Below are 12,979 nucleotides of genomic sequence, written 5' to 3'. Positions count from 1 at the left end.
CTCGCGGCCGCGTACGCAGCGTTCGCTGTCTCTGCTTCTCCCTGGGCTGTTCCCTTGAGTCCCTGTGTTAACCTGCAAAAAAAAAAAAAAACTGAAATGCTTTTGTTTCCTTAGGTGTGGCCGAAAGTGGCAGACTGGCTTATTCGGCGGCCCGGAGCCATTGGTTGTCAGTTAACCCTACTTGATAAAATGGAGTTAAGTTTACTATATGGAGTTTATGGAGCGGCGGCGAACAGCATCCTCCAGCCTAGCAACGCGCGTACATGGCCTGGCCCCTCCTGGAGGCGACAGTCCTAGCTAGGCGCCATCATTTTAACAAAAGTTGTTCAGCCCAAACATGCGCTTGGGTGGAATTTAGAGCTTATGGCTCCACCCTAAACCAGAAACTCTGAATATCAGTTTAGGTATTTGGGAGGCCTGGTGGCGCAGTTGTCACGCGCTGGCGACTAACCGAAGGGTCGGCAATGGGAACCCACCAGGTGCCAGAGGAGAAAGATGTGGCAGCCTGCTTGCAAAGATATAGGGCTTTAGAAACCCTCCGGGACGGTACTGTTCTGTCCTTTAGAGCTGCTGTGAGCTGTAATCAGTCCTGTGGCAATGGGTTGGTTTGGTAGGGTTTGAGGTGCTCATGAAAACAGGGTTGTTTAGGATTTTCTGCTACCTAGCTTTTATCAGTAAGTTCCTGGGTTAACTTGACTACTAGCCAAAAGTTTGGTGGTTCAAACCCAACCAGAGGAACCGGGGAAGAAAGGCCCGACAACTTGCTTCTGAAATGTCAGACTTGAAAACCCTGCGGAGCAGTTCTGCTCTGTACACATGTGGTCATTATGAGTCAGAATCGACTTGATAGCAACTAATGATAGCTCTTATCACATCTCAACTAAGATATATTTGGAATACTTGAAAAACCTGTTGCTCCTATATTCTATATTCTTTTGTGCATCAATTTCTGTTATACATTGACTGTATTGTAGAGTCCTAAGCACAACTTCTTTCAATACTTTGTTACACTCTCAATTTTTAGCCATAGTGGGGTGGGGGTGGGGGGAATGGAACCTGAAAGGTGAGGGCACCTTTTGTTGTATCCTTTGCAAAATGCCATGGGTGAAATTTCTCGTGGAGTGTACTATGAGGAAAAACTTTGCTTCCTTTTTTTTTTTTTTATTTCTGAGAATATGTTCAATTTGATGCTAGGAAACTCAGAATTATATTTACAGCTCCACTCTTAACAATTTTGTGGAAACTTAGACTGCTTTATTTATGTTTCTGTTTTTCCAATTTTTTTCTGTTATTTGTATTTTTCTGGTTTTTATTTCTGTTTTATAATTACATTTTCGTATTTTAAGTTGCCACAAAACTTTTTGAAAATGTAGCCAAGCATCTAGCACAGCTCTGGTACACAGAAGGCACTCAATAAATATTAGTTGCATTCACTCAAGTGAGTCGAAAAGTGATATATTAATACAAAGGGGTATTTATTTGATAATGAAAGAATTAGAAAACACTTTCCTGGAATCTTTATAGCCTTAAAACCTAATTTATCACTTCTGTAATTGCTCTTCACTTTGTATTGGTCTCTGTTTGTTTTTCAGTACCTTTACATTGCCTTTTCAATAGATTGTAAATTCAGAGGAAAGAGCTATAGAACACCTGATAGTGCCATTTAAAGTAACATAACCTCAGAAAATACTTACGATTGATTAGGACAACTGTAAACCAAAAAAAAAAAAACCATTGCCCTCAAGTGGATTCCCACTGATAGCAACTCTATAGGACAGAATAGAACTGCCCCGTAGGATTTCCAGGGCTGTAATCTTTATGGGAGCAGACTGCCACATCTTTCTCCCAAGGAACTGCTGGTGGGTTCCAACCGCTGACCTTTCAGTTAGCAGCCAAGCATTTAAACCACTGAGCCACCAGGGCTCAGAACAACTGCAGAGACTCATAAATTGCTTCAGTAACATAAGAAAACAAATTAAGAAAGACTGCCTGTGGTTTTGACGGGAAAACGCAACACGGAGGCAATGTCCTCTTCCCTAACCGTGACTTATTTAGATCAGTCGTGCAGATATCCCAGACCTGTCAAGAAAGTTGATTCTTAAAAGTGAATGTAAATAACAAGCATCACCATTACAACATGTCAGGAAGGAGAACTAATAGAGAATTGCCAGATATCAGGAATTTAGCAGAAATTCCAGGTCATAGAGACATGGCTTTGGATCCTTGCTTCACTTTGAGACATCAGTGAGGTATTTAAGTACTGTGTGCTTCCACATCTTCACCTACATACTATAATACCTATTTTACCTCAAAAATCCTTAAACTTCAATTTTTTCATCTATAACGTGTGGGTAATTATGCCCATTTCGTAGGATTGATGATATAAGTATACAAAGCACTTGGCTCCAGGAAATGGGAACAGAATAGATAATATTAACTCCCATTGATCAACTTCCTTCTTAGTATATCCCAGGCATTTAGATACGCTATCTTACTTAATTTTCAAAACATGTTGAAGTTGGTATTATTATCCCCATTTTACACATGAGACAGGTTAAGTTACTTACCTGCACTTGCACGTAGTAACTCCTAGAGCTAGAATTTGAATCCTGACCCCAAAGCTCGTGTTTTTAGTGTTCTGCACAGCACCTCAATAAATGTTACGGTGTTCAGTAAACTTTAGTCTTTTTCAGTTCCATTCTGCATTTCAGGAAAAGACCATTGAGTGTGAGATAGGAGTCAAATTTCTTTTATCCTCTCTGGTTTGGAAACTTTAGTCTCTACACTGACTCCTGTGAGGTCATGATTACCCAGACACTACCTCTTACCCCAGCCAACACCGTAGTTGCCAGTTGCATATAGGAACATACAGCAGGCCCGTAAGATACATGCCATCTTTGTCAAGGGCTGGGAGGGATGGAGGTTTGTGGGATGATACCTAAAGGGTATTGGGTTTCTTTTTGTGATGATTAAAATGTTCTAAAGTTGATGTGGTAATGGTTGCACAACTGTGAACATACCAAAAACGATTGCATTGTACACTTTAAATGGGTGAATTATATAGTATATCCTTGGAAATACGGCTAATTCTGTGTCTGAGAGAAAAATACAAGGTAAATCCAGATGACATTCTTGTGCCACAAAACAATGAGGTGCTCGAACACTGATGGAGATGTGTGAAAGACGGAGCTTGAAATGGAGCCCACTGGCCAAATTGGAACAATTAAAAAAACCAAACCCTTTACCATCGAGTCAGTCGTGACTTGTGGTCACCCTGTAGGACAGAGTAGAACTGCCACATAGGGTTTCCAAGGAGCCGCTGTTGGATTCGAACGGCTGACTTTTTGGTTAGCAACTGAGCTCTTAACCACTGTGCCACTAGGGCTCCTTGGGACAGAAAGAGCATCAAAAAATAATGGCAGTAATACATGCTACCATTTAGAATTATTTTTTAAAAAATCAATCATCAATTAAAATAATTTTTTTTTAATTACGTAAATAGCATATGGTGTGAGCCAAGTTTCTTCCTGTTGTCTTGGGAGATTACAGACAAGCAAGAGGAGGAGGCAAGAATGACCCACATGGGAAAGGATTAGCATTGGAGATATTAGTATGAACTCATGTTTAGCTTCACATAAAAAAAAGTTTTTTTTTTTTATAGATACAGATAATTTCATTTAGAAATATTTAAAGATAGATGTGGTTATGAATTAAATTGTGCCCCCCAGAAAGATGTGTTGACATCCTGACCCCTATCCCTGGCAATGTGAGCTTGTTTGAAAATGGGTTGGGTTCTCTTGTTATCGGTTGAATTGAAGGCGATCATACTGTAGTAGCATGCGTCCTAATCCTAATCCCTTCTGAGTGGTGTTTTATAAAAGGGGAGAATGCACACAGAGTCACACACAAAGGAAAGAGACACCATGTGACAACCAAGGTAGACGCATCCACAAACAGCAAAGGAATGCCAAGAATTGCTGGCAGCCACCAGGAACTAGAACAGAGGCAGGAAACAGTTCCTCTTTCAAAGCCCCCAGAAGGAATCGACATGACCAATATGTTTACTGGGACTTCTAGCCTCCAGAACTGTGAGAAAATAAATTACTGTTTTTTGAAATCACCCACTTTGTGGTATTTTGTTATGGCAACCCTAGACAACTAAGGTGTATATACACAGGTTAGGGTACACGTATATATTCCCTTACTCTGTCAGCTGAATTAACCAAGGAGTAACAACACCCCAATAGCAACAAGCACACCTATTGCCCAGATGTTGGTTTCTAATACCATTCCCCAATAAAAAGGCTCTTGGAGAAATGACTGATTCTAGTACCAGGACAGGGCAAGAAATATGCAAGAAGAGCCTGGAGCATCTTGTAGTGCCAGAAAGTAAGGAAATGCTAAAACAGACATATTTTGGGGGCTATGTCAAAGAAATGGGAGCCAACTAAAAGAGCTGACAATGGCTAAAGCTGGAACAAATTGAACAACAAAGTAGTGTTGGATTATAACCCAAAGTATAAAGTATCTGCTTACACTGACATAAATAAATGATTGAATAAATACGTGAGGGAAAACAGACCTATCTCCCAAGCAGAATTCCAAATAACTTATGTACATACTGTGCCCAGAGATGGGGGAGCATAATTCCCAACTCTAAGCGTGAGCTACACGTGGTGGCTTCCTTCCCAGGAGTGCGGTATGCAAAGGGTAGGGGGTTGGGGGGTGGAAGAATAACTAGAACCCTGAGAAGTATCTCAACCACGGTAAGCATGAAAGGTGATAAGTTACATTGATGGAATGCTCCCTTGATGTGATGGGATGAAAGTGGTATTTCACCTATGTGGCTTCCTCCCAAAAATCCATAACCTCAGTCTAATCATGACAAAAATATCAGACAAATCCCGGTTGAGGCACATTCTACAAAATATCTGACTGGTACTCAAAACTGCCAACGGCATCAAAAACAAAGACTGAGAAACTGTCACAGCCAAGAAGAGCCAAAGGAGACTTGAATAATGAATATTATGTGGTATTCTGATTGGAATTCTGGAACAGAAAAAGGGCATCAGGTAAAAAGGAAACCTGAATGAAGTATGGACCTCAGTTAACAATGTATCAATACACATTTCTTAATTATCCACAGCAATGTAAGATGCTAATAATAGGGGAAACTATAGTATATGGGAACTCTGTACGGTCTTTGCAATTTTTCTGTAAAGGTATTTTTAATAAACTTTTAAAACCCTTGTTTTAAAAAAGTTACATGCCACCAAAAACCTGGTATCTAAGTCCAAGCTGGTGGTTCTTTGCTGCGTTGAAAGCAGCGCCACTGCCCTGTCCTGCAGCTCTGAGCTGCCTGGTATACTTTTGTCATTCAAGCTTATGGAAGACATAAATGTGTATCATTAAGTCTCCTACGGGTCACCAGTTTACCCTCCTTTCCACCCCAAGATTCTCTGAAGTTCTCTTCCTGCACCAAGTACTGCCAGATAGACCCAGATAGAGGCGTAACAGTACCTTCACCACTAGGCCCTGTGTTTTCTCTGCTTTGAGTAGATATAGGATGGGAATTGACCATAAAATTCTAAGATTAAGAAGCCAACCGTATTGCTTGTTACCCCTTTTAGCTCTCAAAACCTGGGTAGCTCTCAAAACCTGGGGTCATGGGGCCTTCAGAGTTCCAGTATCTCCCTCCTACCCATTCAGGCATGTAAAGAGCATCTGCTCTGTCAAGTATAATATTTTTAAAAAAGCCATTGAATTGATCCCAACATGGTGACCCTGTTTGTATCAGAGTAGAACGTGCTCCGTAGGGCTTTCCACGGCTGATTCTTCAGAAGTAGATCGTCAGTGCTTTCTTCCAGGGTGTATCTGGGTGGACTCGAACCCGCCAGTCTTTGAGTTAGCAGTGAGCAGCATTAACCATTTGCATCACCCAGGGCTGCCTCCTCTTTACCGCCTGAGGGTTTATTTTGTCGTGTCCTTAATGCACTTTTCTGCTATTGTGTGCCATCAGGTCTATTCCGACTCAGCAATCCTATAGGACAGAGAACTGCCTCATAGCGTTTCCTAGGCTGAAATCTTCATGGGAGCAGATCACCAGGTCTTTTCTCCCTTGGAACAGCTGGTGGGTTTGAACAACTGACCTTTTGGTTAGCAGCTGAGAGCTTAACCATTGCACCACTAGGGCTCCTTTGTACTTTTCTAGTGGGTGACAATTCTCTTCTGCCCTCTAAATCAGCCATCCTCTGGAATAAAGAAAATTAAAGGATTCTTCTTCTGCAGTGTCCTTTAACCAGCTCTGCTGACCTACAGGCCGCCACCGCCTTTAACTGTACCATCCTCTCAGTGTAATCATAGTACTAGCAGCCCAACCAAAAAAAACCCAGGCGTCCCCTAGTGCTCACAAGCATCCTCTGAGGAAGCTTCTTTTATCAGCCTCGTATTGCAGTTGAGGACAACTGGTTCAGGAACGTTATTTCCCAAAGGTCACGTAACCAGTAAGCAGCAGAACCCCGTGCAAATTCCCTCTGGGTATTATGTCATAATCTTCTACCTCTCTGTCCATGTTCTGTTTCTCCTGGAGCATGTAGTTATTCTCATGGAAGTCTTCGTCACGGTTATGCATTGGGCACTGAACAGTGGGATGCTTTTGCCGGAAGAGCAGGCATTGACTAATCCACTGATGATTAGTGTCTTCAGCAGCTTCAGACCAAAAAAAAACAACAGATGACAGTGCAGTTTTTCTCTCTGATTAGTGACTACCCAGAAACCAAATTAAAAAAAAAAAAAAACAGAATAGTCTCTCCTCAAGACTACAGTCCTGTTCTTTCTGTACTGTTACATCAGAATCACAATTGTTTCTTTGAGTAAGGTAGTTTTCCACTTGTATCACGGAGAGAAAAATCACTTGAGCGTCAAAGGGAGCTACAGCCTTGCTGACTGGATCTAGGAAGCAAGATTCAGAACAGTTGATAACGCCTTTAGCGTCATCCGAACATTTGTGAGACAAGCCATAAGCTTTTCAAGAGCTGAGTATCCAGTATGTTAGACATTGATTTTCTATCAGAAAATATTCTTGAATCATATTTGTTCTAGTAATACCTGGATATAAGCTCATTATAAAAAGTAAACCAAAGAGAGATCTGTAGTGGCAAATTCATACCTTATGTTTTTTTTCTACCTGCTGCTCTCATGAGATTAAGCTTTTTGAAAGAAAACATTTTCTTATTTTATTCTTACAAATATATGTAATATGTATTAATAGAAAAGTGTATATAAATATATTTTAATATATAAATAAAATGAAATTTTATATTTTTAGAATATATTTTAAATAATACAATAATGGAGTGATGTATATATTTTTAAATATATTTTAATATTTTTATAAATACTTTATTTTATAACTCTTAAAACACCTTTCTCATCTACAATATGGGAATAAAAACAGCTCACCTTTAATCTGCAGGGCTGTGAAGATTAGATAACATACATAAAGGACCTAAGTCACAGGCATTCAAAAAAGTTAGTTTCCTTTTACTTCTCCTACAGAGGTACTCTTATCATACAAGGTCCGTATACATGACCTCAGATTATAACTTAAACCGAAATATTGCAACAGATTGAATGCAGAAGCAGATATGAAAATCTTGGTGTTCTGTTAAGCCAAGCATTAAAGAGACTTGAAAATATGTAAACAACGCTACTCCTCTCATTAATTTTTTTTGTTCTGTAAAATACTAATTTCTTCATTAAACATTATTTTTATTAACACATATTGGGTTTATTATAAAAAAAAAAATTTTTAATAAATATTTCAAAATTTTGTTTTATTTTCTTATAAGGTAGATATTATTTTTTTTTTTTTTAGATATCAATAGATAAAATAAAAAAGTAACAAAAGCCTTTTGGGGTCTTCAATAATTCTTAAGATTGTAAAAGCGTCCTCAGACCAAAAAAGTTTGAGAACCAGTGTTTTACTCTGGATATCATTTTTCTCTGTTCATATGTTTCATGATTTTGGACATTGTGTATGTATGGTAGGGTACAAAAACTCTGAATTCTCTATCTTATGTTATCCTTGAGAGCACTGATTATTGTTTTTAGCAAGCAGTTGAGCTTATCTGAACACAAACTCAGCCTCTCTTGCAGTGAACAGCAGTTGAAATTTCTGGTTGGTTCTTTCAGCCTTAGCTCTGTTTCTTGGAAGGAGCACTAGGGGCACAATGGTTAAAGCACCTGGCTGTTAACTGAAAGGTGGGCTCGTTCACACCCACCAGGCTTTCACTGTGGGAGAAAGATGTGGCGGTCTGCTTCCGTAAAGATTGCAGCCTTGGAAACTCTACGGGGCAGCTCTACTCTGTTCTACAGAGTCGCTGAGTCAAAATCAACGCACCAGCAATAGTTTTTGTTTTTTGGTGTTTCTTGGAGTCTGCCACATATATGCATAATTCAGGGGTCAGCCAAAGACTTGGACAGAGTTTATACAGAACTTGGGCACCTGCCCTGTAGCTCTCCTCTTTCTGAGATTTCCAGTTATTGTGGCCGCCCTGAAATTTGTCCTCTGATTCCTCAACCAGTACATCTGCTGTTTTCTCTCTGAGTTTTAGCCACCACATAAACACAAACTGAGGCCTGCTGTCTAGCAAAAAGTTGTAAAAGCAAGAGACTTACCTAGAGTGCCATACCCTTCTGCCAAATGTCAACTCCCCTCTCTTTCTGCTTTTCATCACTCGTCAATGCCTTCAGATAGTTGCTTTTTTTTATGTTTCATCCAGAGGTTACAATTTCATCTGTAGGAGGTTTGGTCCAGTATGAGCTATTCTGCTGTTACCAGAAGCAGAGCTCTGTGCAAGAGGCAAATATCACTCAGTTGTACTTCTGAGAAAAAACATTTCCTGTGGCCCAGTGGTTAAGAGCTTGCCACCAGCCACTCCCTGGAAACCTATGGGGCAGTTCACTATGAGTCGGAGTCAACTCCGCAACAACGGGTTTGGGTTTGGGTGTTTTGGTATGTTTGCTGTCAAAACACTTAGGATCTTTTGATAAGTCACTTAGAAAGTAGAGTTAGGAAAGAATGGAGACTTTTCCCTTTTATGCAATTTCATCTGGATTTTTAAATTTATATATAATTTGGTACTCTTAAAACCATAAAAGAAGTAAATATATCAACAATATATTGCAGAATATAAGATCACTTTTGCATTTAACCAAGTAGTAATTAAGAGCATGACCTCTGGATCCAAACCACATAAATGTCAGCCTCAACTATACCACTTACTAGCAGTGTGTGCTTGAACAGTTCACTAAAGCTTTCATTTATAAAATGAGGAAAATATTACTTGCTTTCTACAGTTTGAGGATTAAATGATATACATAAGTTACCTAGTACAGTATCTAGTATATTATAAACAGTCAATAAAAGCTCTTATTATTATCACTTTTGAGGTACAACTTTAGCATAGAGCAGTGATCTCCAAGACAGTCTACACTGCAGTAGGGAGAAAACTATTAGGACTTCTGTTTATATTTTTACCTTTAACTTTGTATTTGTGTGTTTATATACATATATATACACATACATATATATTTGGAATTTCATGTTTTAAAATTTTTTACTGATAGAATGTATGATTTAAAATAATTGGAGCCCATTGGCTCAGAGATTTAATCAGAAACCAGAGATATATTTTCATAGCATTTTCATTCCTAAAGTGAAGTTTCTTTCATGCAGACCACAAAACATTTTCAAATCATAAATTATTTAAAGTCAACCAACCTGTAGTGAGGCATTTGAATATTCCCGTTTTAGACTAAGACCAAGAAGTCCTGTGTGTACATTTTTCCTCAAGACAAGCACTTAGTGAAAGTTCCTTTGTCAAATCACCAGATCAAGAGCGGTATATTGTCTAGGATGTTTGGTTTATATTAAGCAATCATATTTATAAATAATTCAGGAAACGAGTCAGACCTTATTTTAACGAGCAGCTTTACTGTAGATGTGTCCAGTAGAAAAGCTCTATATATGTTATCTTATGTCCCTTGATAATTATGTATCTTCAAATTAGAAAACGTGGTTAAATTAAATTGGAAGATGTAGAAGGAAGAACTCTTTGATTTTAAGTTCTTCTTAATAAGCAGCAGTGTAGGGCCCCTCTGTACTTACCTATCCATCTTCCGTGTGTTAAATTTTTGGGTGGCTACTATTCAAGAGGCTAGTATAGAGAATCCACCATGTTGGATCCTCTGAGTTTCTCTCTTAAAAAAAGGCAATACACAGTTTCACTTCAGGAGAAAATGGAGGCGATTTCAAAAATTTGCTTGAAATAGTAAATTAATCACTTTGAAGGAGTAGAAGGAGAAAAGAGAAGAAGAAAACCCCAGGATGATTCAATGTCAAATTATTTTTTAAGCAATAGAGACATCCCCTTCAAGTATTAGGGGTTTTGGAGTATGGAGCCTTTCTTATAGTCATCTAGTGCTGCTGTAACAGAAATACCACAAGTGGATGGCTTCTCAAAGAGAAATTCATTCCCCCATGGTATAGTAGGCTAAAAGACCAAATTCAGGGTGCCAGCTCCAGGGGAAGGCTTTCTCTTTCTGTCAGTCCTGGAGAAAGGCCCTTGTCATCAACCTTCCAGCACAGAAACCTCATGTCCAAAGGATGAGCTATTCTCCTGGCTCTTGTTTCTTGGTGGTATGAGGTCCCCATGTCTCTCTGCTCAATTCTCTCTTTTATATCTCAAAAGAGATTGGCTCAAGACACAATCCAATCTTTTAGATTGAGTCCTGCCTCATTAACGTAGCTGTCGCTAATCCCACCTCATCAACATTGTCATGGATTGAATTGTGTCTGCCAAAAATATGTGTATCAATTTGGCTAGGCCATGATTCCCAGTATTGTGTGATTGTTCACCATCTTGTCATCTGATGTGATTGTCCTATACGTGGTAAATTGTACCCCTAAACACTCCAGATTCTAGGTATTGGCCACATTCTCTGGGTTCTGAGTGGAAGCCCCTTGGCCCTGGGCTTCAGACCCTCCTTCCAGGCCCACTGGAAGGGCAACTGCTCCCTCACACTTGGCAGCCCCATTCTCCTAGTCCATGTAAGTGGTAACTCTGCCTTTTCACACTCCAGAAGTCATGGCCATAGCCTTTTGACACCGAGGCAGCTCTGATTCCTGTATTCCTTGTCTCTTCAGCTTCTGCTTCCTGGCTCCTTGGCCTCTCAGCCCCTCAAGAGTACAGCCCCTGGACACCCTTTTAACTCAGTACTGAAGTCATTCCTGAGGTTCACCCTTCAGCCAAAGATTAGACAGGCCCATAAAACAAAATGAGAACTAAATGGGCACACCAGCCCAGGGGAAAGGACAAGAAGGCAGGAGGGGACAAGAAAGCTGGTAACGGGGAACCGAAGGTCAAGAAGAAGGGGAGAGCATTGACGTGTCGTGGGGTTGGCAACCAATGTCACAAAACAATACGTGTGTTGTTTAATGAGAAACTAATTTGCTCTGTAAACCTTTATCTAAAGTACAATTTTATATATATATATATGGAAACCCTGGTGGCATAGTGGTTAAGTGCTACAGCTGCTAACCAAAGGGTTGGCAGTTCGAATCCACCAGCTGCCCCTTGGAAACTCTATGGGACAGTTCTACTCTGTTCTAGAGGGTTGCTGTGAGTTGGAATCGACTCAACGGCACTGGGTTTGGTTTTTTTGGTGTGTGTATATATATATATATATATATATGTATCCCAAACCAAACCCACTGAGTCGATTCTAACTCATAGTGACTATTTTAAGATATGATATATATACCTTAAAAAAAGTGAGAGTACAAGTATGCATTTTTGACGAGCACTTCTTAGAAGTGTCTAAGTGGGGCATTTGGTGTAGTTTAAAAATGGCTGTTGGTTTTTGTAATTATTCATCAATATTTATAATTATCAATAATTTTTAGGAAATATATGGAATTTACTCTAATTTTACTCTAAGTTTAATTAAGGAAAATGTAATCTAGAGCCACATTTCAAATGTTTATATTTGGGGCAGAGCACTCTTATTATTAAGTTTGTAGCCCAAGACTGATTTCTAAATTATGTTAAAGAATTCCAGTGTCTCCTATGTATGTTCTCAGGATTAATGTAACTATTGCTAAATTGTAAAGGTCCATGAGAACAGTAGCCCTGTACATATTATTTGCTATTGTATCCCCAGGGTCCAGCGCAACATGTAACACAAATTAGATGCTCAATAATATTTGTTCATCTGGTTGAACAAATAAAAATAAGGTTTTTTTGTAGGTCTTTGGCTTTCCATGAAGTCAGTATTACAACAAAACCCCTCAGAATTACTACTTAATTTAGAAGTATGTCAAGTTCAGCATTTGGCTTTTCAATTAGAATTGCAGAGAAGGTGGTATTTAATCTGTTACTGTTGTGCCAATTCTCATTAAATAATTAAATCATAATGTCTTCGTTTTTTAAACACATCATTCTTCAATGAAATCCATTAATTAAGCTTCCATATAATGACAATATTTAAACTTAAAAGACTCCTCCAAGTCTCATTTAAGTAAACAGAAAACCACCATTGCAAGCAAGGAAGTGTGGATAAACTTCCTATTTTAAGATATTTCTCAACGAAAAGTTTATTTGAAATTAAATGTTTTAGTTTTAATATCAGAGTTTTACATGAAAAAGTGTGTCTAACAAAAACTTTTTAAGGGACTATTATAAATGTATTGTTTTCCTGATTTCCTTTTCATTGTTCTCTTTATTGGTGTATAGGACTCCAACTGATTTTCATATCTTGATCTTGTACCCTGCTACTCTGCTGAATCTTTCTATTTGTTCCAGTAGTTTTCTCGTGGAGTCTTTTCGGTATTCTGTGTATAGTATCATATCATCTGCAAATAAGGACAATTTGGATGCCCTTTATTTCTTTTTCTTGCCTTATTCCTCTAGCTGGA

Source organism: Elephas maximus, chromosome 9, assembly GCF_024166365.1.
Source record: "Elephas maximus indicus isolate mEleMax1 chromosome 9, mEleMax1 primary haplotype, whole genome shotgun sequence".
Lineage (NCBI taxonomy): Eukaryota > Metazoa > Chordata > Mammalia > Proboscidea > Elephantidae > Elephas > Elephas maximus.
This window is presented reverse-complemented; position numbering follows the sequence as displayed.